This window comes from Schistocerca nitens, chromosome 5 (genome assembly GCF_023898315.1).
Source record: "Schistocerca nitens isolate TAMUIC-IGC-003100 chromosome 5, iqSchNite1.1, whole genome shotgun sequence".
Classification (NCBI taxonomy): domain Eukaryota; kingdom Metazoa; phylum Arthropoda; class Insecta; order Orthoptera; family Acrididae; genus Schistocerca; species Schistocerca nitens.
The window spans coordinates 27,929,875-27,954,684 of NC_064618.1; positions in this window are offsets into that span (position 1 = coordinate 27,929,875).

A 24,810-nucleotide genomic window follows, 5' to 3' on the forward strand; every position below is an offset into this window, starting at 1 on the left:
ACCAGTTCACCAACGTTAAATTTTGAAAATTTTACCTTTTCATCGTGCCTTTTGGCTCTTGCTTCTGCTTTTCTCTGACCATTTCCTTTTTCTTTACGAAATCCATTTCTTTACTGATTCTAGGTCTTCGTCAGTTTCTTCAAACTCTATGTTCACAGTCCCTCTAACAACTTCATTTGCGCGGTTGATGATACCTGTTGTTTCTGTAGCCAATCTACTCCAATAATTATTTCGGTGCTAAGTTCCGAAATCACCAGAAAATCGTGTGTAAAAAGATGCCCCTTTATTACAAATTGTATCAAAATTTGTGTCTAAATCGGTTTGCTTTTTCTTCCAGTCGTGACCACTATTCTGAGTCCCTATATGGACATTACGACTGTTCCTGGCTTGTCTTTAATGTATTTATAGAAAGATTGAGACATCGCACTAATTTGGGAATGATGTCCCATAATGCTCTAATTTTGTAACCACAAACCTCAATCGAGATTATGGTTTGTTTTATCATTTTTACTTCCTTGTTCACTTTTTCCTCCCACAATAAGTCTTGGTCTACCATTACATCTTCCCATGAAACGGCATTCATCTCTTTACATTCTTGTCGGGTGGTCCTTTCTTCTTTCGGATCGCAAAATCATTTACGATCTTTAGTTGTTGCTGTTTACTAATCATTTCGTCCAGTGATTCCTTTTTCTCATGATTCGTTATGTCTTCCGGATCCTGTATTGGCATTACTGCTTCTTCACAAGTCTCGTCGTTTACAGATTTTATTTCCTCTTGACTAACTTCTTTTTCCTGTTTACTGTCCAGTTTCAGCAACTTTTCACACGAAATATTCTCATTCTTTGGTTTCCTCCGATTCTGAATCACTAGATTGATTGATTTCTTCATTTACATTTAAGTCGGCATCTACGCTATCACTGTCGGCTTCTAACATGAAAGCCCTTCTTAATTTCTTTGAGAACTCTAGATCGTCGTTAGTCTCGTAATTCATGCATTTCTGGATTCATTCTATAGTAACGAATTCCTCTTGTTTATCTTTTGTAGCAGGCACATTGTTTTCTTCTGTTGGTAGTTCGTCTTCATCAGAAGTGTCTCCCTGATCTTTGTGGGTTTCTATGAGTCGCACAAATTCGTTTTCCTTCAAAACGTTATCTGTAGTGTCGGCAGACTTGCCAACACTACGCACACTAATTGAAAGAGGCGGCCAAGATGCACGCGCTAACTCACGAAGGATGGAGTGAGGTCCGAAACAGGAGACTTAATGAATGTGATAAAGAAAATACGTATCTTTGGAATATACTTAACTTTTAATGCTTCCTTTGGTACATCTCTCTTGACTATACAAATGAGACTCGTAAGATACATGCACTGACAATTGGCGCCTTGCTAAGTCGTAGCCATTAACTTAGCTGAAGGCTATTCTGTCTCTCGGCAAATGAGAGCAAAGGCTTCGTCAGTATAGTCGCTAGCAACGTCGTCGTACAACTGGGGCGAGTTCTCGTACGTCTCTCGAGACCTGCCGTGTGGTGGCGCTCGGTCTGCGATCACACAGTGGCGACACGCGGGTCCGACATGTACTAATGGACCGCGGCCGATTTAAGCTACCACCTAGCAAGTGTGGTGTCTGGCAGTGACACCACAGTCCTCCCCCGCAAATCGGCGAACGGTCGTGTTATAAGGCTTCCGCCCGCCTTGGGGAGGACCCCATGTTGACGTATGCGATGAGGTGGGGAGCCTAACAACAGGCGAGGCCGTGCCACCCGCACCCGGCCATTCGGTCCGAGGGGAGCTAGGAAACGCCTGAAAACCTAGTCCAGGGTGCACGTCAACATGCGGTGTATGCGCCCGTAGAGAGACAGGAGGGGCCGAAGGGTCGACCTCCATGTGGCCGGGGCACCCGACGGGCGAAGACGACATCTGGTCCGGAGCGGGCAAGAGTTCCATGGTGGAGGACAGCCGGTCACGGGAAGCGAGCGGCGGCGCGTGACCCAGGGAGGCGCCAGGCGGTTGCAGCGACGCGTCCACTGCGGGCGGCGCCGGCGGGAGAACAGGCGGCGGCGGCGGCGCGTCGCCATGAGGCAAAATAGAAGGCAGCGTCGGTAACACCTGGGGATGAGGCGAGCCAGTAGATGGGTCCCCAGGGCGCTGACCGGACGGCACCGTCGCTGAAAGCAGACGGGGAGCGGCAGAACCCAGGCGACGACAGAGGCGCAGCTGATTGAGATGCCGACGCACCTCACCAGAGGCCCCCAAAACCAAATACATCGCGCGGCCGAGGCAGCGAAGAATGCGCCCTGCGAGCCAACGCCGTGAACCGCGATAGTTGCGATAGAAAACAACGTCGCCAGGAGCAAAAGCAGTAGTCTGCCGCTGCACTGGAACCTGATGCGGCGGATGCAGCAAAGACATGAAGGTTCGATGAGGATGACCGTGGAGCAACTCAGCCGGCGAGCGACCATCGCGGGGCTGAGAGCGATACGAAGACAAAAAGAGCAACAATGCGTCCTCCCTAGAATGCGACTCTTTCAACTTCAACATCTGTGACTTGGAAGTCCGGACCAACCATTCAGCGGCACCGTTTGACTGAGGCGAAAACGGCGCGGATGTCAGATGTTGAATACCATTGGCCTTGCAGAATGACTGAAATTCTGCGGACATGAATTGTGGGCCATTGTCGGAAACAATAGTCTGGGGAAGACCTTCAATGCAAAAAATAGCGGACAACGCTTGGATGGTGGCAGATGACGTCGTGGAAGACATCCGGACAACAAAAGGAAAATTACTGAAGGAATCCACCACAACCAACCATCGAGCATTCCAGAATGGACCAGCAAAATCGATGTGCAAGCGTTGCCAAGGGGAAGTGGCTGTCGGCCATGCAAAGAATTTCCGCGGCGGGGCGGATTGTTGTTCGGCACACGCCACGCAAGAAGAGCACATATTCGTAATCGCAGCATCGATTCCGAACCAAGTACAGTGCTGACGAGCAAGTTGTTTCGTTCGCACTATACCCCAATGTCCTTGGTGAAGAAGCCGTAAGACAGAGGACTGTAACGAACGTGGGACCACGACTCGGGATTGATCATTATCCGAACGCAACAACAAAACACCACGTCGTACAAAAAGTCTCTCCTTGTGAGCAAAAAATCGGCGAACCAGCGGATCCTCGATCCGTGACTTTGACAAGGGCCATTGCGTAGCAACAAAACGCAAAACAGTAGCAAGGACAGGGTCAGCAGCTGTGGCTGTAGCGACACGACGAAAATCAATCGGAAACGATTCGACCACGTCATCGGTTTCCGAATCAATGAACATGCAAGCAAGTTCGGAAGAATCGAATGCTTTATCCGCAGCAACAGGCAAACGGGAGAACGCATCAGCGTTTCCGTTCTTAGCAGTGGACCGATACAAGATATCGTAGCGGTACTGCGAGAGGAAAAGAGACCAGCGAATGAATTTCTGCGTTGTACGTGGAGGTACAGGCTTGTTCGGATGAAAAAGCGAAGTCAAAGGTTTGTGGTCTGTGATGATGGTAAAGTGACGACCATACAAGAAATCATGGAACTTAGTAACACCAAACACGAGAGCTAAAGCTTCTTTCTCCATCTGGGAATAATTGCGTTGCGCAGACGAGAGCAATTTTGAAGCAAAGGCAATAGGACGATCATGCGATCCATCTTTGTGCGCAAGCACAGCACCGATCCCGAATTCCGATGCATCGACCATCAACAAAAGTGGTTTCTGGGGATCGAATGGCGTAAGGCAAGTATGAGAAAGCAACGCCGATTTCAACTGGCGAAAGGCGCTTTCGCATTCCGTCGTCCAGACGAACGGAACACCTTTACGGCGTCAGCGATGAAGCGGAGCTGAAATGGAAGAAGCGCGTGGCACAAACCTGGCATAGTAGTTAATTTTTCCCAACACACTCTGGAGCTGTTTCAAGTTCTGTGGCGAAGGCAACTCCTGCATGGCACGGAGGTGCTCTGGACTCGGATGTATGCCTTGTGCATTTATGACACGGCCCAGATATGGTAAGTCACGAGCAAAAAACACACATTTGTCCTTCCTCAAGCGAAGACCATTTTGTCGCAAGACCTGAAATAACGTTCGGAGATTGGCTAAATGTTCGGCTTCTGTCTTTCCGGAGATCACAATATCGTCCAGATAGTTCGCAGCAGTAGGGACCGACGCACAAACAGTTTGTAAATATTGCTGAAACAATGCAGGGGCGGATGCACACCCGAATGGCAGTCTTTTGAATCGGTACAATCCAAGATGCGTGTTAACCACCAATACGCGCTGGGATTCTTCGTCCACCGGTATTTGCAAGTACGCATCTGCTAGGTCCAATTTCGAAAAATACATTCCCGGGCACAGTTTGTCAAAAAGATCTTCCGGGCGTGGCAAAGGAAAAGTAGCAGTCACAAGTTGTGGATTCACAGTTGCCTTGAAGTCCACGCAAAGTCTCAATTTTCCGGAAGGTTTTGGCAAAATTACTAAGGGTGAGGCCCAGAGAGAAGCCTGCACACGTTCAATTACACCTTGAGATTCTAAACTGTGTAATGTTCTTGCGACCGCATCACGCAATGCGTGGGGAACATTGCGCGCTCTGAAAAATTTCGGTTGCGCGTTTACTTTCAGTTCCAAATGTGCTTCATAGTTCTGAGCGCAACCAAGGCCTGGTGCAAAAATGTCTGCAAATTCCGCACATAGATTAGAAACACTGGCGGAAGGCACAGTCTGATTTACGGATAGGACCTGATTGACTATAGACAAGTTAAACAACTGAAATAAATCTAAACCAAACAAGTTCACTGCAGAAGAAGAACGAAGAACGTAAAATGACACAAGTTTTGTTTGTCCCTTGTATGTGGCAAGAAGGCTGCACTGTCCTAACACAGGTATCTGCTGTCCTAAATAACTATTGAGCTGAACATTTGCGGCACGCAACGGAGGTTTGCCCAGTTGTTTGTACGTGTCTTGATTGAGCAATGAAACCGCAGCTCCGGTATCGAGCTGGAATGGTATCACTTTGCCTCCAAAGTCTAAGTCTACAAAAAGTTTATTGTCCTGCTGACGACAAGAGCGACTTTCACGTGCAATTTGAACGGAGACAGGTACAGAAGCACTTGCGACTTTACGGGATTTCCGGCGACGTCGACGCACACTGTTTGTGGGACGAACACAGTCACTGTTAGATAAAGTATGTGCGGGACGAACACAGTCACTGTGAGATAAAGTGGCACTGGACGGGGTGGAATTAACTACATGAATGTCCATGGGCGAAGGTCCACGAGCCTGATTGTCCCTGGTTCGATTCCGGCGCGAAGCAAAGGGCCTGGAACAGTTTTGATTGTCTGATCTTAGCTTTTTCTGGCAAACACTTTGAACATGTCCTTTCTTATGACAGTAAAAGCAAATAGCTTGGCGTGACGGGCAATTGTCACGCGAATGTCTAGTTGCACACCGCGGGCATGATTTTAGAACTGCATTGGCATGCTTACGCGGCACACGTGTTTGCGAGCTAGGCTGCAGCTGCGCAGACGGGCGCAAGGGCCGTTTAGCATCCCGTGCTGCGCGCCCGACGGGCCGGTTAATGTGACACACTGCTGGCGAAGTTTCAAATGATTCCTGAGCAAAGTCAAGTGTGTCTTGCCTATATAAAATGTCTATCACCTGTTGAAGGGAGGGATTAACTAGTTTCAAAATCTGTTCCCGTATGCGAACATCAGAAACGTTCTGTGCTATTGCATCACGCACCATATTATCTGAATACGGAAGTCCACATTCACATGCAAAATCACAATCCCTAGTAAGTCCTTGCAATGTTGCAACCCACTCCCTATTAGTCTGACCGGCCGTACGTTTGGTACGAAAGAACGTATACCTTTTGGCAACTACATTAACCGTTTCTTTGAAATAGGCATCTAAAGCAGACAAAATTTCGTCGTAGGACAGAGATGCTATGTCGCGTCGGGGAAAGAATTTCACTATCACACAGTAGGTGGACACACCGACACAAGAAAGCAAAAACGGCTGCCGCTCATTACCTTGAATTCTGTAGGCGGCTAGATGGAATCCAAACTGGCGTGACCATTCTGGCCACGTTTCTTGCGTTGAATCAAAATTACGGAAGGATGGTGCAACGGCGTGTTGTGGCTGCGGTAGCGATGAAGCGGCGGCGGCCGCATCGTGTTGCAGCGCACGGTGACCCTGGACGAGCTGCCCAAGGGCATCCAATAACGCCTGCGTCTGCTGATTCTGCAAGCGATAAAATTCGGACAGTACATCTGGCGAAGCCATGACACAAGTAATGTAAGCAAAGCAAGAAGAACGAAGACCGTTTTTACGCTCGTCGCCAAAATTGTAGTGTCGGCAGACTTGCCAACACTACGCACACTAATTGAAAGAGGCGGCCAAGATGCACGCGCTAACTCACGAAGGATGGAGTGAGGTCCGAAACAGGAGACTTAATGAATGTGATAAAGAAAATACGTATCTTTGGAATATACTTAACTTTTAATGCTTCCTTTGGTACATCTCTCTTGACTATACAAATGAGACTCGTAAGATACATGCACTGACAATTGGCGCCTTGCTAAGTCGTAGCCATTAACTTAGCTGAAGGCTATTCTGTCTCTCGGCAAATGAGAGCAAAGGCTTCGTCAGTATAGTCGCTAGCAACGTCGTCGTACAACTGGGGCGAGTTCTCGTACGTCTCTCGAGACCTGCCGTGTGGTGGCGCTCGGTCTGCGATCACACAGTGGCGACACGCGGGTCCGACATGTACTAATGGACCGCGGCCGATTTAAGCTACCACCTAGCAAGTGTGGTGTCTGGCAGTGACACCACAGTCCTCCCCCGCAAATCGGCGAACGGTCGTGTTATAAGGCTTCCGCCCGCCTTGGGGAGGACCCCATGTTGACGTATGCGATGAGGTGGGGAGCCTAACAACAGGCGAGGCCGTGCCACCCGCACCCGGCCATTCGGTCCGAGGGGAGCTAGGAAACGCCTGAAAACCTAGTCCAGGGTGCACGTCAACATGCGGTGTATGCGCCCGTAGAGAGACAGGAGGGGCCGAAGGGTCGACCTCCATGTGGCCGGGGCACCCGACGGGCGAAGACGACATCTGGTCCGGAGCGGGCAAGAGTTCCATGGTGGAGGACAGCCGGTCACGGGAAGCGAGCGGCGGCGCGTGACCCAGGGAGGCGCCAGGCGGTTGCAGCGACGCGTCCACTGCGGGCGGCGCCGGCGGGAGAACAGGCGGCGGCGGCGGCGCGTCGCCATGAGGCAAAATAGAAGGCAGCGTCGGTAACACCTGGGGATGAGGCGAGCCAGTAGATGGGTCCCCAGGGCGCTGACCGGACGGCACCGTCGCTGAAAGCAGACGGGGAGCGGCAGAACCCAGGCGACGACAGAGGCGCAGCTGATTGAGATGCCGACGCACCTCACCAGAGGCCCCCAAAACCAAATACATCGCGCGGCCGAGGCAGCGAAGAATGCGCCCTGCGAGCCAACGCCGTGAACCGCGATAGTTGCGATAGAAAACAACGTCGCCAGGAGCAAAAGCAGTAGTCTGCCGCTGCACTGGAACCTGATGCGGCGGATGCAGCAAAGACATGAAGGTTCGATGAGGATGACCGTGGAGCAACTCAGCCGGCGAGCGACCATCGCGGGGCTGAGAGCGATACGAAGACAAAAAGAGCAACAATGCGTCCTCCCTAGAATGCGACTCTTTCAACTTCAACATCTGTGACTTGGAAGTCCGGACCAACCATTCAGCGGCACCGTTTGACTGAGGCGAAAACAGCGCGGATGTCAGATGTTGAATACCATTGGCCTTGCAGAATGACTGAAATTCTGCGGACATGAATTGTGGGCCATTGTCGGAAACAATAGTCTGGGGAAGACCTTCAATGCAAAAAATAGCGGACAACGCTTGGATGGTGGCAGATGACGTCGTGGAAGACATCCGGACAACAAAAGGAAAATTACTGAAGGAATCCACCACAACCAACCATCGAGCATTCCAGAATGGACCAGCAAAATCGATGTGCAAGCGTTGCCAAGGGGAAGTGGCTGTCGGCCATGCAAAGAATTTCCGCGGCGGGGCGGATTGTTGTTCGGCACACGCCACGCAAGAAGAGCACATATTCGTAATCGCAGCATCGATTCCGAACCAAGTACAGTGCTGACGAGCAAGTTGTTTCGTTCGCACTATACCCCAATGTCCTTGGTGAAGAAGCCGTAAGACAGAGGACTGTAACGAACGTGGGACCACGACTCGGGATTGATCATTATCCGAACGCAACAACAAAACACCACGTCGTACAAAAAGTCTCTCCTTGTGAGCAAAAAATCGGCGAACCAGCGGATCCTCGATCCGTGACTTTGACAAGGGCCATTGCGTAGCAACAAAACGCAAAACAGTAGCAAGGACAGGGTCAGCAGCTGTGGCTGTAGCGACACGACGAAAATCAATCGGAAACGATTCGACCACGTCATCGGTTTCCGAATCAATGAACATGCAAGCAAGTTCGGAAGAATCGAATGCTTTATCCGCAGCAACAGGCAAACGGGAGAACGCATCAGCGTTTCCGTTCTTAGCAGTGGACCGATACAAGATATCGTAGCGGTACTGCGAGAGGAAAAGAGACCAGCGAATGAATTTCTGCGTTGTACGTGGAGGTACAGGCTTGTTCGGATGAAAAAGCGAAGTCAAAGGTTTGTGGTCTGTGATGATGGTAAAGTGACGACCATACAAGAAATCATGGAACTTAGTAACACCAAACACGAGAGCTAAAGCTTCTTTCTCCATCTGGGAATAATTGCGTTGCGCAGACGAGAGCAATTTTGAAGCAAAGGCAATAGGACGATCATGCGATCCATCTTTGTGCGCAAGCACAGCACCGATCCCGAATTCCGATGCATCGACCATCAACAAAAGTGGTTTCTGGGGATCGAATGGCGTAAGGCAAGTATGAGAAAGCAACGCCGATTTCAACTGGCGAAAGGCGCTTTCGCATTCCGTCGTCCAGACGAACGGAACACCTTTACGGCGTCAGCGATGAAGCGGAGCTGAAATGGAAGAAGCGCGTGGCACAAACCTGGCATAGTAGTTAATTTTTCCCAACACACTCTGGAGCTGTTTCAAGTTCTGTGGCGAAGGCAACTCCTGCATGGCACGGAGGTGCTCTGGACTCGGATGTATGCCTTGTGCATTTATGACACGGCCCAGATATGGTAAGTCACGAGCAAAAAACACACATTTGTCCTTCCTCAAGCGAAGACCATTTTGTCGCAAGACCTGAAATAACGTTCGGAGATTGGCTAAATGTTCGGCTTCTGTCTTTCCGGAGATCACAATATCGTCCAGATAGTTCGCAGCAGTAGGGACCGACGCACAAACAGTTTGTAAATATTGCTGAAACAATGCAGGGGCGGATGCACACCCGAATGGCAGTCTTTTGAATCGGTACAATCCAAGATGCGTGTTAACCACCAATACGCGCTGGGATTCTTCGTCCACCGGTATTTGCAAGTACGCATCTGCTAGGTCCAATTTCGAAAAATACATTCCCGGGCACAGTTTGTCAAAAAGATCTTCCGGGCGTGGCAAAGGAAAAGTAGCAGTCACAAGTTGTGGATTCACAGTTGCCTTGAAGTCCACGCAAAGTCTCAATTTTCCGGAAGGTTTTGGCAAAATTACTAAGGGTGAGGCCCAGAGAGAAGCCTGCACACGTTCAATTACACCTTGAGATTCTAAACTGTGTAATGTTCTTGCGACCGCATCACGCAATGCGTGGGGAACATTGCGCGCTCTGAAAAATTTCGGTTGCGCGTTTACTTTCAGTTCCAAATGTGCTTCATAGTTCTGAGCGCAACCAAGGCCTGGTGCAAAAATGTCTGCAAATTCCGCACATAGATTAGAAACACTGGCGGAAGGCACAGTCTGATTTACGGATAGGACCTGATTGACTATAGACAAGTTAAACAACTGAAATAAATCTAAACCAAACAAGTTCACTGCAGAAGAAGAACGAAGAACGTAAAATGACACAAGTTTTGTTTGTCCCTTGTATGTGGCAAGAAGGCTGCACTGTCCTAACACAGGTATCTGCTGTCCTAAATAACTATTGAGCTGAACATTTGCGGCACGCAACGGAGGTTTGCCCAGTTGTTTGTACGTGTCTTGATTGAGCAATGAAACCGCAGCTCCGGTATCGAGCTGGAATGGTATCACTTTGCCTCCAAAGTCTAAGTCTACAAAAAGTTTATTGTCCTGCTGACGACAAGAGCGACTTTCACGTGCAATTTGAACGGAGACAGGTACAGAAGCACTTGCGACTTTACGGGATTTCCGGCGACGTCGACGCACACTGTTTGTGGGACGAACACAGTCACTGTTAGATAAAGTATGTGCGGGACGAACACAGTCACTGTGAGATAAAGTGGCACTGGACGGGGTGGAATTAACTACATGAATGTCCATGGGCGAAGGTCCACGAGCCTGATTGTCCCTGGTTCGATTCCGGCGCGAAGCAAAGGGCCTGGAACAGTTTTGATTGTCTGATCTTAGCTTTTTCTGGCAAACACTTTGAACATGTCCTTTCTTATGACAGTAAAAGCAAATAGCTTGGCGTGACGGGCAATTGTCACGCGAATGTCTAGTTGCACACCGCGGGCATGATTTTAGAACTGCATTGGCATGCTTACGCGGCACACGTGTTTGCGAGCTAGGCTGCAGCTGCGCAGACGGGCGCAAGGGCCGTTTAGCATCCCGTGCTGCGCGCCCGACGGGCCGGTTAATGTGACACACTGCTGGCGAAGTTTCAAATGATTCCTGAGCAAAGTCAAGTGTGTCTTGCCTATATAAAATGTCTATCACCTGTTGAAGGGAGGGATTAACTAGTTTCAAAATCTGTTCCCGTATGCGAACATCAGAAACGTTCTGTGCTATTGCATCACGCACCATATTATCTGAATACGGAAGTCCACATTCACATGCAAAATCACAATCCCTAGTAAGTCCTTGCAATGTTGCAACCCACTCCCTATTAGTCTGACCGGCCGTACGTTTGGTACGAAAGAACGTATACCTTTTGGCAACTACATTAACCGTTTCTTTGAAATAGGCATCTAAAGCAGACAAAATTTCGTCGTAGGACAGAGATGCTATGTCGCGTCGGGGAAAGAATTTCACTATCACACAGTAGGTGGACACACCGACACAAGAAAGCAAAAACGGCTGCCGCTCATTACCTTGAATTCTGTAGGCGGCTAGATGGAATCCAAACTGGCGTGACCATTCTGGCCACGTTTCTTGCGTTGAATCAAAATTACGGAAGGATGGTGCAACGGCGTGTTGTGGCTGCGGTAGCGATGAAGCGGCGGCGGCCGCATCGTGTTGCAGCGCACGGTGACCCTGGACGAGCTGCCCAAGGGCATCCAATAACGCCTGCGTCTGCTGATTCTGCAAGCGATAAAATTCGGACAGTACATCTGGCGAAGCCATGACACAAGTAATGTAAGCAAAGCAAGAAGAACGAAGACCGTTTTTACGCTCGTCGCCAAAATTGTAGTGTCGGCAGACTTGCCAACACTATGCACACTAATTGAAAGAGGCGGCCAAGATGCACGCGCTAACTCACGAAGGATGGAGTGAGGTCCGAAACAGGAGACTTAATGAATGTGATAAAGAAAATACGTATCTTTGGAATATATTTAACTTTTAATGCTTCCTTTGGTACATCTCTCTTGACTATACAAATGAGACTCGTAAGATACATGCACTGACAATTGGCGCCTTGCTAAGTCGTAGCCATTAACTTAGCTGAAGGCTATTCTGTCTCTCGGCAAATGAGAGCAAAGGCTTCGTCAGTATAGTCGCTAGCAACGTCGTCGTACAACTGGGGCGAGTTCTCGTACGTCTCTCGAGACCTGCCGTGTGGTGGCGCTCGGTCCGACGCGGGTCCGACATGTACTAATGGACCGCGGCCGATTTAAGCTACCACCTAGCAAGTGTGGTGTCTGGCAGTGACACCACATTATCCGCCGATTCTTTGTCACAGAATGATTCTTCAGCAAAGTGTAAATCTGCGCCGGCCGCGGTGGTCTCGCGGTTCTAGGCGCGCAGTCCGGAACCGTGGGACTGCTACGGTCGCAGGTTCGAATCCTGCCTCGGGCATGGATGTGTGTGATGTCCTTAAGTTAGTTGGGTTTAAGTAGTTCTAAGTTCTAGGGGACTGATGCCCACAGCAGTTGAGTCCCATAGTGCTCAGAGCCATTTTTTTGTTGTAAATCTGCATCTCCTACTTCACGTGTAGGGTGCTTACGACCTCCCTAACATTAGCGACACGCGTCCTCTGCGCAATGCTTCTTGATTCAATTGTATTGGCGGCTCGCGTACTCTGCACGGCTCCAGACAATAAACCTTTCTCCTTTACATCCTTTCCAGGCACAGTAATGCTATCTTTCTTCTCGTCACACTGCTTTATACCGTCATACATATTACTCATCTGTTTACACCAATTATCAATTCCGTACAAAGTCTCCTTCATCTCAGTCACTGCACGTTGTCTGTCTGTAAACTCTGAGTTGGTTACAGCTGGCGATGCCCAACCACTGCTTACCCACAGCCTCAGCTGATTGGCCAGTGACGTCACTATCCGTCTGCACTGTTATAGAATTAAATCTCACTACAGCGGTCCGCTGCAGCGGCTTGTTAGTGCACGAAATACGCGTTATTTAGTTTACTTCTTCTCTGTGCGAGTTATTTCATGGCCTATATCCTCTTCCGCGATGTTTAGAGGAAAATTTTCCTCCGCCTCATTCTCTTTGAACAGTACCAACTTGATACAGGATATCATTCTACTCATCATTGCTGTTATTCCGATCGTTTCATTCATTTCGGCGGTTATTATTCTGATGGAAGCTGTTTTCTCGGCAGTGGTATTCGTCAATCACTTTTTCTAAAAATGCAGAAAAAGCACGGTGGTTACTGCCTACATATCTTTCGGAGTCTTCTGGTAATTTCTTCCAGAGTTCCCGTATGATCTTCGAATCACTCCTTCGATTCCTTAAGTGAGCTAATCTCCAATTCCATGACTTACAAAATTCTTTCATGTTCATTAGGCATTTACCTTCGAACATTCTCACCATTGTAAACTCATGCCAGAGGCTATTTTGAATCTGTTCAGACCAATACTCGTCCAAGAACTTCTGTCTAAATTCATTGAAGGTCATTGCATCAGTGCTAAAGTAAATTCCCCATTGTTTAGCATATCCTGCTAAACCTTTAATTACGATGCTTACTTTTTCCTGATGTGTGATACTTTCAGGGAAACAGCCTTTGGCAATTCTTAACAAAATCTATAGGAGTAATCTACTGGGTTTTCGGTAAGGGTCGAATTTTTCTTACCTCTCTAGTATCTTGTAAATTGGCTTTCTGTTTACCACATAAGGGTTGACCGAGCGAGGTGGCGCAGTGGTTAGACACTGATTCGGGAGGACGACGGTTCAATCCCGCGTCCGGCCATCCTGATTTAGGTTTTCCGTGATTTCCCTAAGTCACTTCAGGCAAATGCCGGGATGGTTCCTCTGAAAGGGCACGGCCGACTTCCTTCTCCATCCTTCCCTAATCCGATGAGACCAATGACCATGCTGTCTGGTCTCCTTCCCCAAAAACAACAACAACACATAAGGGTTGTTACACGTAATCTTTCTTTCTAGGTAACTAACTTTTTCCTGTATACTGTCAGTGTTATTGCAACACTTCTCTTCGCAATGTTCCACTTTCCTTTCTAGGTTTTTCTCAGTCACTTGAACAGACTATCTCAGTTGAGAAATCTGTTCTTAGTTCGCTTTCGTTATTGCTTTCTTAACATGGGAAATCTTTTCCTCAACCTTTGACCGGTTTGACCTTTTCCTGTATTTTCTCTACTTCGGTTTCAAACCTGTCATTAATTTCCACAATTTCTGCCTAAATCTTTCTCACGTTTCTTCATGTTAGTAAGTTCCTCAGTCATAAAACCTATTTTATTATGAACTTTTTCTAAGTTTTGGTTGTACCTTTCCATTTGTTCACGCTGTTTCTGAAGTTTTTCGTTTATACTGGCAGTATTTTTAGGCTGTGTTACCATTTTTTTCAGATAGACTTTTAGTAACCTTAGCCTTTTCCTGACTAATTTTATTCCGACTTTCAAGTTTTTCGTTTTGTGCTATGAGCTGTGTTTGCATACTGTGTAGTAATGCATACAATCAATCGGTTGTTGTTCATTTTGTTGATTATTGTCCTCCCCGTTGTGTTCCTCCTCTGAATCTACTTCTTTCTTCATCTGAGACGAGCATAACAGCATAGAAGTCTCATCCACCAAATCAATATTTTCTACCTGCTTTTCCACTAGTAAAATCGATTCCTCTCTGCCCTGTTCCTCCTACTACTGAGATGTAATTTCATTACTTCGGGATTTAGTACCTCACACATATATCTCGCCGCACAGGGTAGCAGTGTGGTCTGAGGCTCTTGTCACGCTCCGTGCAGTTGCCCCCCCCCCTCCCCCCCACCCTCCTGGAGGTTTGATTCCTGTCTCGGGCGTGGGTGGGTGTGATCCATAACGTAAGTTAATTTAAGTTAGATTAAGTCCGCCCCTGCTAGCTGAGTGATCAGCGCCACGGAATGTCATACCTAACGGCCCGAGTTCGATTCCCGGCTGGGTCGGAGATTTTCTCCGCTCAGGGACTGGGTTTTGAGTTGTCCTTATCATCATCATTTCATCCTCATCGACACGCAAGTCGCCGAAGTGGTGTGAACTCGAAAGACTTGCACCAGGCGAGCGGTCTACCCGACGGGAGACCCTAGCCACACGGCATTTCGATTTCCAGTTACATTAAGTAGTGTGTAGGCTTAGGGACCGATGGCCTAAGTAGTTTCGTCCAATAAGACCTTACCACAAAACATATATCTCATTATTTACACAAAAACAATTTAAATGGTGCCTTTTTATATTAACTTTGCACTTCATAAGTCCGTAAAACAGCATACTCTGATTAATCAAACAAAAGGAAGGAACGATATATAAGTGTATGATTAGGATGAAATAACAGGGTGAACCAGTTTTTTTAAAGTTCAAGAATGATTATTCACTAATAAAACACATTTTATATTAATGGTTCACGCTGTACAAAAATAAAATACCGAAACAATCTTGTCTGGTGGCTGTAGGCTTGGGTGTGGTGAACAATTTAGCAGCTGCACTACCCATAGTACGGCCTGCAATAAGACTGCTGTATGGGCTCAATTCCTCTTCTTGGCGTCGTTCAATTTTACCTACAGTAGCCCAACAACTCGCAGCTATGCCGTAAGTCGTTTGCAGTCTTCATCAGAGGCACTTCTGTGCAAATGTGAAGGCAAACCTTCACCTGCTCCACAAGGGTGTTGCCTCAGTAACTGCTGCCTACAGACTGGGTGACTTGCTTCCCGCGCTTGCTCTAGGTAGCGTGCCAATTCGCCCTTGCCACCTTTTCCACTCCCCAGAGCCACTTTCATTTCTAAGATACTGGCCCTTACAAAAGACCTATTTTTTACATTGATCCTAAGTGTGACCTTTTCTTACAGTTGTCAAATTTCATCGACATGAACAGTTTATAAACACAATTATTTTTAAATACAAGATGTCATCAGAAAATTATTTAACGTAATAAACAATTTACATAGTATTTTGCAAACGTTACTCACATAGAATGCACAGAACTTCAATCTCCAGTATAACTCTCTTTACCTATACGGAAAATATAGTACCAATATGCGAAAATTTTAAAGCAAAAAATTATAAGAAAATTAGATGAACCATAAACAAATAATGTTATGATGGGAGAGGGCGAAGCCTGTGAGCCCATGTTAGCAACAAGGTGGTCATTTTGGAATCGGCCATCTTGAATGAAACTCGTAGTTTTCAGATGGAAAGGCGGTTGTGTGACATATCAAACAGATAGAGAACTACACGAGAATAACAATGATGTTGCACACCTGTGGACCACTCTGTATCTTATTGTCTGAAAGTTGTTTATGCGTCGATTGCAGCAGTGACCTGGTCAAGATACAGTGCTCTTTGCATAAGGTATTTTAATATTTAAGTCAAAAAGGTCTTATATCTGTTGTATAGCATATAGGTTGTGCAGATTTTTTATGGATATGGTTTATATAAGATGACAGCTGGATAGTAGGTTTTATAGATTGATAGTTTAGATTCTGTGACACACTGTTTTCAAGAATAATTTCTTTGATAATATGAATTATGCTGTGTCTAATATCTAGTCTGAGATACAGTAAAACTGTAAGTAATATAGACAGTGAGACAGTATTAAAATTGTGTCCATGTACTTCAGTGCTGCGAGTTACATACAGTGGTATGTACAGTGCCAGGCGTACACAAATGGAGTACTGAGTCCCATTTCACTTGTCATTGTGTGTTGGATGTTGTCATGCCATACTCCACGCACTTCGTGATTAAATGTAAAAAGTATTCGATATCAATATTAACATACAATGCGAAGATAATAATGTACACTCCTGGAAATTGAAATAAGAACACCGTGAATTCATTGTCCCAGGAAGGGGAAACTTTATTGACACATTCCTGGGGTCAGATACATCACATGATCACACTGACAGAACCACAGGCACATACAGACAGGCAACAGAGCATGCACAATGTCGGCACTAGTACAGTGTATATCCACCTTTCGCAGCAATGCAGGCTGCTATTCTCCCATGGAGACGATCGTAGAGATGCTGGATGTAGTCCTGTGGAACGGCTTGCCATGCCATTTCCACCTGGCGCCTCAGTTGGACCAGCGTTCGTGCTGGACGTGCAGACCGCGTGAGACGACGCTTCACCCAGTCCCAAACATGCTCAATGGGGGACAGATCCGGAGATCTTGCTGGCCAGGGTAGTTGACTTACACCTTCTAGAGCACGTTGGGTGGCACGGGATACATGCGGACGTGCATTGTCCTGTTGGAACAGCAAGTTCCCTTGCCGGTCTAGGAATGGTAGAACGATGGGTTCGATGACGGTTTGGATGTACCGTGCACTATTCAGTGTCCCCTCGACGATCACCAGTGGTGTACGGCCAGTGTAGGAGATCGCTCCCCACACCATGATGCCGGGTGTTGGCCCTGTGTGCCTCGGTCGTATGCAGTCCTGATTGTGGCGCTCACCTGCACGGCGCCAAACACGCATACGACCATCATTGGCACCAAGGCAGAAGCGACTCTCATCGCTGAAGACGACACGTCTCCATTCGTGAGCGGAAGACGGCCTAACGGTGTGCGGGACCGTGGCCCAGCTTCATGGAGACGGTTGCGAATGGTCCTCGCCGATACCCCAGGAGCAACAGTGTCCCTAATTTGCTGGGAAGTGGCGGTGCGGTCCCCTACGGCACTGCGTAGGATCCTACGGTCTTGGCGTGCATCCGTGCGTCGCTGCGGTCCGCTCCCAGGTCGACGGGCACGTGCACCTTCCGCCGACCACTGGCGACAACATCGATGTACTGTGGAGACCTCACGCCCCACGTGTTGAGCAATTCGGCGGTACGTCCACCCGGCCCCCCGCATGCCCACTATACGCCCTCGCTCAAAGTCCGTCAACTGCACATGCGGTTCACGTCCACACTGTCGCGGCATGCTACCAGCGTTAAAGACTGCGATGGAGCTCCGTATGCCACGGCAAACTGGCTGACACTGACGGCGGCGGTGCACAAATGCTGCGCAGCTAGCGCCATTCGACGGCCAACACCGCGGTTCCTGGTGTGTCCGCTGTGCCGTGCGTGTGATCATTGCTTGTACAGCCCTCTCGCAGTGTCCGGAGCAAGTATGGTGGGTCTGACACACCGGTGTCAATGTGTTCTTTTTTCCATTTCCAGGAGTGTATATTATACTTGTGTTTATAGGCCCAAATACTTTCACAGTATTACAGTATATACTTTGTCTTATATCGAACCTGTGGATATCTGGTTTGTACCAACTTCAGCTGCAAAGTAAGAGAACTATATAATGTAGTTGTGCTCTCCTATCATTCAGAAAAATGTTTGTGCACTTGTAGTGTGTTATGTCCAGGCCTGTCAGACAATGACGCTGTGTCAACGTCTCTCGGCAAAGTAGAGTATTGTATAGCTGCAGCTTTTGACGGGTTAATGGTTTAAAAAATGTCTTTCATATCACCATTGACAGAACCACTGACTGACTGACCAGCTGGGGAATGACGATACTGACTGGAGGCTTGATGCCTCTGCTAGTATGCAATGAACACATCAGGTGATTGTGTCAATTCCAGGTTACAGGAATCAGAAGTACACATCCCTGTGCCGCGACAGTTGCGAGTGTAGCTATGGCGAGGATCGGCACCGTTCGTGCGTATCATGAAACTCTCCCAGCTCTGGCAGAGTGATGTCTGTGGGCAGAATTGTCTGGAGGTCCGGCTGGCATGCACGATATTCCTGGACCTTTGGAACACTTAAAAAATGGTTCAAATGGCTCTGAGCACTATGGGACTCAACATCTGTGGTCATAAGTCCCCTAGAACTTAGAACTACTTAAACCTAACTAACCTAAGGACATCACACACATCTATGCCCGAGGCAGGATTCGAACCTGCGACCGTAGCAGTCGCGCGGTTCCTGACTGAGCGCCTAGATTGGAACTCTTATCTAACTGAAAGTTTATTACGGGTATTGGACCGAGGGTGAATGTGCAACGCCTTACTACACGAAACTTGGCTAAATAGACATAAGATGGACCTTAGAAGTGCAACTACTTCTACTACTTTTTTACTTACGTAAAATTAATTTCAGGACTTCTGGATCAAAGGTTGAGATCAATTTGCTGGAAGTGGAGTTAAGTACTGTCAGGTAATGTAGTATAGTTGTATCAGAAGATTGTAAACTGAAGGCCAAATGGAATTAAAATCAAGGATTGTGTATACAATAAAAAAATGAAACCGTGGAAAATCTGAGACGGAACAACAAGAATGCGAAACGGATAGATTGCTATACAGCACATAGGGAAGGCATCGGGTAGTGGACAGGCACATTGAAAAGACGGGTGAACTATCGGACTAAGTGCTTCATTGGATTAGACAACACACAGACATTTACAAGTTATACACACACATTTACACACATGACCACTTTCTTCTGTGGGTGGTGAGGACTGACTGCAATAGCATTTGAGGTGAGCAGCATCCGCAGCTGGGGCGGGTAGTGGGGGCCACACAAGAGGTGGGGGTGCGGATGTGGAGGGAAAAGAGGGTAGGAGTGGGGGAAAATGCCAGTGCTCCGCTCATGTATGTGCACAGATGTGGATGTAATGGGGACAGAATAGGGATGCCAAGTAAAGTGTTGGGAGGCTGTGTTGGAGGGTGAAGAGAAATAGAGAAGGGGAATGAACTGCGCTGGTGAACTGGCAGTATAGGAGGCATGTGTATCTCTCAAATGGGAGCAGGTACCAGCACACTCCCGTCATCGGATTACCTGTCGGACAAAGGCTGAGTGTGTGATCAGCAGTGCAATCTTTTCTTTTTGCGTCACGTCTAGCGAGCAGTCCACTCATCTGTCTGGTCAGGCAGTCCATGAGATCCTTATCCATTCGCCTGTTCAGGGATTCAGTTTTGCTCGGTAGGCTCTAGTAATCCCGCTTGCCTTTCATTATAGCACTGGTTCACATCGCGGCCGCACAAATGCAAGTGATACTGTGGGGGCTTGCAGTCGCCTGCGACCTCTTGTGTGAGGACTTCCGCAGACGCTCTTCTTGAGATTCGGAAAGTCAACGAATTAGTTCAGCTTTGAGTCTCGGGTACGTTCTGCTATGGGTGGGAAATAATGATGTCCCCCGCCTCAGCGGCATATCTACGAGGTGCGACAATAAAGTAATGAGACTGATGTTAAAAAAAATGTTGCTTACCGTTTTAGTCTAGTTTAGTGTTGTCTACTTCAAAGTAGTTCCCTTCTGATTGCACACACTTTTTCCAGCTCTTCTGCCATTGATGGTAACATTTTTGGAACTCATCTTCGGCAATATCCTCCAAGACCCTCGTCACAGCTTACTGGACATCTTGTGTTGTTTGGAAATGGTATACCTTGACCGCCGCTTTGACTCTTGGAAATAGAGAAAAGTCGCAAGGAGCCATATCTGGTGAATAAGGTGGCTGAAATTTGTTTTGAGTTTAAAAATTGCTATACTGACAGAGCAGTATGGGATGGCGCATTATCATGTTGCAGAAGCCAGTTATCAGCAATGTTGGCACGGACACGAAGAACTCTTTTACGAAGTCTTTCTAAAATTTCTTTGTAGTAATATTGATTAACTGTTTGTCCAGGAAGCAACCACTATTTATTCCCTTGGAATCAAAGAAGCACACAAGCATGCATTTCACTTTTGACTTTGACATGAGGGCTTTTTTGGTTTGGGTGATCCCCTTGAGCACTATTGCGGACTTCGGCGATTTGTCTCTGGATCGTACTGAAAAAAACAACTTTCATCACCAGTGATAACACAGCTCAACACTTTTGGATTGATTTCGGTCTTCTCTAACAGATCGACTGCCACATTTTTCCTTGTTTCTCGCTGTTGTGGTGTGAGATTTTTGGGGACCATTTTTGCACAAATCTTTCTCATACCAGGATCTTCAGTTATGATTAGACGAACTGTTTCTCGATTGATGTTCAGTTCTTCTGCAATCATTTTCACGGATAATCTTCGGTCAGATCGTACGAGTTCGCACACCCTGACCAAGTTGACATGCGTCTGTGAGGTTGATGGTCGTCCACTGTGGTCTTCATCTTCAAAATTCGTTCTGCCTTCAATAAACATTTTACGCCAACGAAAAACTTGAGCTCTTGACATAACCTCTTCTCCAAAAGCCTTCTGCAACTTACTGTAAGTTGTTGTCGCGTTTTCACACAATTTAACGCAAAAAATAATGGCATACCATTGCGCAATATTGTGCAATTGCATTTCTGTGACGAGAGACACAAACACATGTTAACTTATTACAGCACAACTCATGGCTGAGCAGTTGCATCAATGTGCCGCTTGGCCTAGAAGCAGCTTATAGACCAAGGTCAAATATATTGTGCCTAAGCAAGCTTGCAGGGTTGCCACATATTGCAGAGAAAATCAGTCTCATTACTTTATTGTTGTATCTCGTATAGTTAAGCTGGCTGATCACAATGCGAATTTTGTTGCGTGCACCATTACACCAGCATGCAGGAAGCTCGCATCTACTTGAGCAAACCACAGTGCCAGATTATGCGGCAAAATGGTGGGAGACTTGCTGCTAGTCTGGAGACTGCTGGCGCTTCTGCCGGTTCCATATTTCCGCTTCCGAAATATTCTGTCTTTAACAGTAATGGTGTAGTTGGAAGTCTCCTCGGTCATAATGACATTGTGGTCACCAATGTCTGTGGCGTCGATAAAAGTGCGAAACCAGTGGCCAATAATGTGTCCATATACAGTAGAAGACTGTGCTCGCTACTCAACACTTCATTCCTAATGACACGTATGTGGGTTACATGTAACACAGTAAAAGAAAAAAAAAGTTCAGTTAAGCACAATTAGTATTAACCTACAGTCACCATCAACAACTGAGTAAAAAAGTAAGAAATACAGAAAAGTTCACTGCACGGAACATCCGCACCTCAGCAAAGAGCAGTCAGTTGCCAGCGCTCCTTGCGGCTGGTGCACAGACTCAGCTGTCAGCGGCGAGCCAATCGCGACAATCCGCAGTCTCTACAACTGTTTCTCAACACCACTGACACTAATATCCATGTCAGTCATCTTTGAAGTACAGTGAAAATAAAATTGGGGCAATATCCTTGAATTTTCTTTGGGGAGGGTCAGTTCTGGACACTAAATTTTTGGTAGTACTAACAACCTGTACATGTGACCAAAGTTTCTTTGGGTATAGTGTAAGATTCTTTGATTATATTGTTAAGGTAGTTATTAAAGGCTTCACACATAGTCGGACTCCTGATAGCCAAATGCTTTCCATGCAGCATATCTCTTTATCTATAGCCCTATGTGTTGTTTTACACCTACTGTGCAGTAGTGTGTTCCTTTAATAGTTTCCTTACATCAACAGTATATAGTGGAGGGTCCCTCTCATCTTAAACAGTTCTATTAGATACATATCTAACGAGTATATGGTAAACTGTTGTTCTAAATGTGAGACACAGGCCTTCTAAAAGCCCCTGTTCACAGCTAAATATTAACTATTCCTTAATGAAACAGTGGAAAGTCCAGGATGGAATAAGGAAAATATTGTGAAATGGATAGAGTGCTTCTCACCATATAGAAGAGACGCGGTGACGCAGACAGGCGCAAAGAAAAGCCTGCTATACTTTTAAGCTTTTGGCCAAAAGGCCTTCTTCTACTAGAAACCAACATAATCACACAAGTGTAACTCTCAGATACGACCACTGTCACTGGTTATTAAGGGTGGACTCAGTGGCTGGAAGAAGGCCTTTTAACTGAAAGCATAAAATGTATAGCAGGTTTTCTCTGTGCCTGTTTGCGACTCAACATCTTATTTACCGTTTCTTATTGAGATACTACACTACTTCCTCATTACCAACTTGTTGAACATGTAAATCTACATGTTTTCATTGTCCTTTGTACTTTGGGAATGATTGTTGTTACAACTGCTTCATAGTCACTAATATATTTCAATGTAGTAATACTCAGAGATGTCAGATTCCATCACGAGTGTGCTTGCAAACAATCTGTTCTCAAAGAAGACATCTAGTAATGTTTCGCAGGATGCCTTGTCACACTCACCTCTTACAAAACTACAATTTTCGAAAGTAATTGTAAAATGATGACAGCACTAGTGGGGAACTTATGTGCTATCGAGCTTAGGTATAATCTACAGTTTTTTTGGTCACATCTGGAGTGAGTCTGGTGGTTGATAGCAGGATACAGTTGTAGCTTTATATGTTCACCCTTGATGCTGAGAATGGGAGGGCAGGGGATGGGGCTAACCGATTTCGCTCAAACTGTGTGAATAGAAGCAGGTAGATGTCCCTTCCATATTCCTAGAATACTTCGTCTGAGTGGGCCATAGGAGAAGGTGGAAAAGCTATCAAAAGATTTTAGAGTAGCATATGAGGGATTTTTGAGCAATTATCATCAAATCTGTGGTGGGGTGTAGTGCTGACTGCAAATTCACTGCCTTGGGTTCGATTCTGTTGCTGCCATGATAGTTTTTCTTTTTCTTGTTTTAGAAAATTAATATAGTCAGTTTAGTAACAAATACTTTAATTTAATCAACTACTATATCTAACTCTAAATCACTGAAGGGGGAAGTTGTGATGTTGTTACTAATTCGTCATAAATTTTACTACTCCATGTTTTATTCAAAGGAAGTCAAAATTTATAGTTTATGCCCTGCGTAATTACAATTATAAGGTCTCCAATAGCATGTCTCACATAAAATAAATACAGAATTTCCTGTTCTACACCCTATACTGACAATATCAGATTGGCAGGAACCACGAATTGTTAGCAACTGCAGTCGAAATTTTACGAGGTTTAGTAATATAGGGTTAAACAGGAATTGTTTTAAATGATACGTTTCTAATGGTTTGCAGTTTCCACTGTTTACCGACATTTTATACAGGTCCATAAGATTGTAAATATCGTCTCACCACATCTATATGCTCATTTTCCAAGAAGGCTTATTATTTTATTGGAAAACACAACCAAACAATAGTTTTCTACCAGTGAAAACAATGAAACTACAAATTATTTATATAAAAGTATGGCACAAATACCGACAATCCTCCAGGGCCTGTGGTCCTGTAGCTATAGCTGTGTGTCAATCAATTGCAAAGCAGATTACTGAAACTATGTCTGGTGTCACCGCCAGACACCACACTTGCTAGGTAGTAGCCTTTAAATCGGCCGCGGTCCGTTAGTATACGTCGGACCCACGTGCCGCCACTATCAGTGATTGCAGACCGAGCGCCGCCACACGGCAGGTCTAGTCTAGTGAGACTCCCTAGCACTCTCCCCAGTTGTACAGCCGACTTTGCTAGCGATAGTTCACTGACTACATATGCCCTCATTTGCAGAGACGACAGTTTAGCATAGCCTTCAGCTACGTCATTTGCTACGTCCTAGCAAGGCGCCATATTCAGTTACTATAATTCATATCTTCAAGAATGTACTCTGAACAGATACAATTGTGACTCATGTACCGTCAAGAGCGACGTTCATCATTAATGGATTAAAGTTAAGTATCAAACTAATTATGTCCGCTTTCTGAATTCTCATTCCTTGTCATGTTCCAGACCTCACAACAGTATAGTTATTTCATCCTCAAGCCAGCCTGCGTGAGCTAAAACGCGTGCATTTCGGCCTCCACTTGTAACACGGAGTTGGCTCTTCTGCTAACACAAAACTATGAATCACAATTTCATAGTAAATAATAAAGATTTGGTGTTATACATTGAACCTAATGAACAAATTCTTTATGAAGAGATGTGTGGATTTTTTCACTCTCTCTCTCTCTATATCCCTCTCGCTCTCTCTGACATGGATGACAACTATTGATTGATTGATTTTAACAGGAGAGATAAAACAGCTCTAACCCGCCACTGCCCACACCAAAACTAGGTTTATTGTGCAGTATTGCTCCCTGTATATCTAGTATATCAAATAAAATTAGTAGTTTTATTTCTATAAAACAGATTTTACAATACTTAACTTTTTATTACGGTGTCATAAGTAACATGCACACAGTGTCGCTGTAGT